The sequence below is a fragment of the Mus caroli genome, unplaced genomic scaffold (genome assembly GCF_978045245.1).
Source record: "Mus caroli unplaced genomic scaffold, Mus_caroli_1 scaffold_13, whole genome shotgun sequence".
In the NCBI taxonomy this organism is placed as follows: domain Eukaryota; kingdom Metazoa; phylum Chordata; class Mammalia; order Rodentia; family Muridae; genus Mus; species Mus caroli.
This window is the reverse complement of record NW_028227268.1, coordinates 74,576,273-74,580,750: the sequence shown is the minus strand read 5'-3', so window position 1 is coordinate 74,580,750 and position 4,478 is coordinate 74,576,273.

Genomic DNA, 4,478 nt, shown 5'->3' with positions numbered 1-4,478 from the left:
CCCTGTGCTCCTTTGCATCATGAGGTGCCTCTGCCTCAATCACACTTCCTGATTCCTCACAGGCCTTATTCACATATTCAATGACTCCATGTTGCTTTATGCTTAGGTTATTGGTGTAAAAGAAAACAAAAAGGACAAAACTCCATACTCTTGTGGAACTTACATTCTTGCCAGAGATAAATACTACAATGAGGTGGTTAAATGAGGTGATGTGTTAGCCAGGACGCACTACGAAAAGACAACAGAAATATCCCAAAAAGGAAGCTTACAGGGTCTACCATGGCTATTTTGCCAAACCCTAAACCTAGCCCAGTGGCTGGAAGATCCACAATTAAACACTGATGCTTTATCCATTAGCCAGGTAAATGAACAACTGTTAGAATTTGATGTCTCAGAGGCAGTGGCTACTCCAACTCTGGACCGCTGAGACAGAGACAAGGAAGTATTGTGACAGGCACTCAACCATCCCAGTGCAATTAAACAGTATGCACTATAACCCAGCCTGAGTGTCTCTCATTCCCTGGCATTTCTGAAATAAATCGACTTGTTTTGTTCCACTGCAAATAGGCAGAGCAATTTCTTTCCTTCCCTTTAAAAGTTTCTTCCCTTGTGCTTTCCCTTGTCTGTGTCCCCTCAGTGCAATCTAAGATTCTGTTGGAAAATTACTTTTTTTCTGGATTCCCTACTTGCTACTGCCCCTTAGCTATTTACAGGAACCCTCATCTTGAGCCCTACACTTAGCAAAACTAGGTGTGTTCTTCTGCGTTCCTTTCCCCAACCTCCTTTGCAATCTCCCAAGCATAGTCAGCTTGCTATGGGAGGACACATAACTACAAATCTAAGGGACAGAGACAGAGTATCCAGGTAACATTTGGGGAAAGGCACGCTAGAGGAATAGAACTTACTGTATGTGACTCTCTCTCTCTCTCTCTCTCTCTCTCTCTCTCTCTCTCTCTCTCTCTCTCTCTCTCTCTCTCTCTGTGTGTGTGTGTGTGTGTGTGTGTGTGTGTGTGTGTGTGTGTGTGTGTGTGTACATATATAGATAGATAGAGATATATGGGATTTACAGGCTGTGGTCTAAGCTAGTTCAACAATGTTTATTCATCAACAGAAGGTCCAAGAATCCAGGAGTTCACAATTTAGTCCACAAGACTGGATGTCTCAGCTGAGCATCAGTATATGCCAGAATCATGAAGAAGTAGGCTCTAATGCCAGTGAAGGAAGGGATTTGGCAATTGACTGTGGAATTAGCAGGCAAAGAACAAAAGCTTCCTTCTTCCGTGTCCTTTATGTATTAATTGTCACCAGAAGGTGTGGCTTAGATTCAAAGTGGATCTTCCTACCTCAAAAGATCTGGATTAAAAGTAGCTCTTTCTACTTAAATGATTTAATTAGGTAAAAAAAATAAAAATAAATAAAAGTCCCTCACAAGTGTACCCAGAAGCTTGGGTTTTATTTGACTCCAGATTTAGTCAAGTTGACAACCAAGTTTAGCCATAATGAAGCACCAAAATGGCAAAGACATTAAACATCTTTGTTTTCCATTCTTAAAATAGATAGTCATTCATGGTAAAATTTCAAACTGTTATTTGGCCTCTCTAGGCCAGTTCTCTCACCTCCAAATGGGGAGGATAACCAAAGAGGTTAGCATGATAACACTTTGAAGATATCTGCACACTGTAAGAGCTTTGATGCACCACTCTAATGTGACTGTTGTGTTATTATTTAATGATACACATGTGGAAGGTTCATGAGCCCTCCCTCCCTAATGGACTCTGGGTAGTTAAAGGTGTCTGGGGCCAGAGACTCCCTTTCTTTGGTGTTTTAGCCACTGATAAGTTGTCCATGATCCAGTAAATAACCTTCCACCCATGCTCAGGCAAGCAATCATAATTAAGCAGCAGGTCACACACACATAGATACACAAAATCATCAAAGCAGGAGGTCAGCTCACTAAGAGGAAGAAGGGTTCAAACAGCTAAGAGGAGATGGGGGGGGATAAAGTGATGAGGATTCATTATACCCATGTATAAAATTGTCAAAAAGAAATGATTGAATGATGCAAAATTTCTGACCATCACTTCTGAAGACCCTCAGAGTTCAGCCTCAAGCCTTGAAGTTCAGCTGCTGTCACCCTCCATATAATAGTTTCAAAACCACTCAAGTCCTTTCTACCTCATGACCTTTTCCTGTCAGCACTGGCCAAACTTAGGGACCTTTCTCCCTTTGAGTCTCAGTTTGAAACCTAAGGCTCAATGTGAGAGCATAAAGAGGATTTGATTGATGGGAAGTCCATAGTTATAAAGGCTTCATCCTAAAAACCCAAGAGACTCTAGTGAAGCCCTCATCCTCCCCCAGGAAAACACAGCAAGAGGTCACCAACTTGAAGTAGGGCAGACTCTCTGGTCCCTGAATCAGCTGATTATTGTGGCTTAAAAATGAGTTGCAGAAAGGAACTGAAAGTGGCTCCCCTTCAAGATCTTTGTTAGAAGAGAGAACTTTGTGACCTCAGGAGGTGACCTTGAACCTTAAAGTGGGAGATTATCAGGACAGACACAGCATCATGGCCATAGGCAGCTGCAATGGGACACTTAACACCAAAGGACTACCAAGGGTTCTGATTTGCATGTTTCCAGAGACACTAGGCAAGCTTTATACCAGACATAGGCACTAAGTAGGATCAGGCATTAGAGGTGTCTCACTCTGAGGTGAGAGGAGCTAGAGTTGCTTTTCCTACAGAGACTGAAGTGCTCTAAGCAGTCACAACAGGGCACGGTTGGTGTTGTTCTATGTCACAGGCTGCCAGAGGCGGGAGAAGGTACTTGGATCCTCCTCAGCTAGTCTTTTGAAGCAGTTTCATCTTATAGCAAATATCTGTGACCTAATACTTGGTCTTGGACCCAAGACTTTGGTCTTGGATACTCCATCTCCCAGAACTGCAGGTAAGAAATTTCTGATGTTTATAATCTTCTCACACAATAAGCATTCTGGAAGCTGATGGCCCTCAGATATCTGTAGTTTGTCACTGCTGTCTGAATAAACTAAGATACCCTCTAAGACTGGCTTCTCTTATCTATCCTTCCTGCCTAAAGCTGCTACATCTGCCCCCACCAATTATTCAGGCTCTCCATCATCTCTGATTTATTTACAACCCTTATTATGATTTTTGCACTTACTCTAGTTACTTGCCTATCTGTCTCCCCAGACCAGGGCCAATACTCTTCCCTCAACATCCTCACTGCAGAGCACATGACTCTAGTTCACTAAATATTTCTTAAGCAAATGAATGAAAATAGAAAGACTCAGTCAGGAGTAGTAGTAGCACATATTCTTAATCCCAGCACTCAGGAGGCAGAGACAGGTATTTCTCTACGAGTTCAAGGTCAGCCTGGTCTACACAGTGAGTTCTAGAACAGCCAGGCTTATAGAGAGAGACCCTGTCTCAAGAAAAGCAAAACAAAACAAAAACCAACCAAGATTTAAGATATATACATTTAATAGAATGTTCTAGAACCATTCAGAATTGTCATTGGGTAGATTGTGCTGTTCTGGAGCATAGAAAAGCGCATAGGATGTTCTATTAGGTCAGAAAATACTAGTTCCACTTGGCTTGCAACTATGTAAAATTATAACATCATCAGGCCAGAAGTTCAAAGAAATGCCAAATAGTCAGTGATTTGCTATGTCAGTGGGACAACTGTAGATGCTTCATTTGTCTTTTTTTGTTTCTGTCCTCATTGCCACAGCTCCATTTGTGTGGAAGTTATAATATTTCACCTCTAAACTTAAGCACACTGCTAGATTCCTCAAAAAGTGTCAGAGCTGAGACGATGGCTCAGTTGGCCAAGCACCTGCATGAGGAACTAAGTTCAGATCTCCCGCACCCACAGAAAAACCAGGCAATTGGGAAAAAAAGATAGGTGAAGATAGGTAAGTTCCCAGAGCTTGCTGAGCCCAGCCAGCTAGTTATTCAGCTCTGGGTTCAGCAAGAAACCACATCTCAGAAATTAAGGTAGAGAAAGACTAAAACATTCAATGTTGATGTCTTGTTTCCAGGCACATGTGTACACACATGCATGTGTAAACATACACAGGCTCTACATATGCATAAACACAATTTTTTTAATTTTAAAAAGAGTTATCAAACTATATTAGTGTGGTGGTTTGAATAACAATGGCCCCATAGACTCCTACATTAGAATGTTTGGTCAGCAGGAGTAGCACTATGGAGAGATATGGCATTGGTTGGAGAAGGTATGTCCTTATTGGAGGAAGTTTGTCACTAAGTGGTGGGTTTTGAAGTTTCAAATGCTCAAGTCAGGCCCAGTGTCTTACTCTTCCTGTTGCCTGCTGGTCCAGATATAGAACTCTCAGCTACCTCTCTAGCACTGTGTCCAACATGCTGCCATGCTTTCTGCCATGATGACAATGGACTAACCTCTAAACTATAAGCTAGGCCCAACAGAATGTTTTCCTTA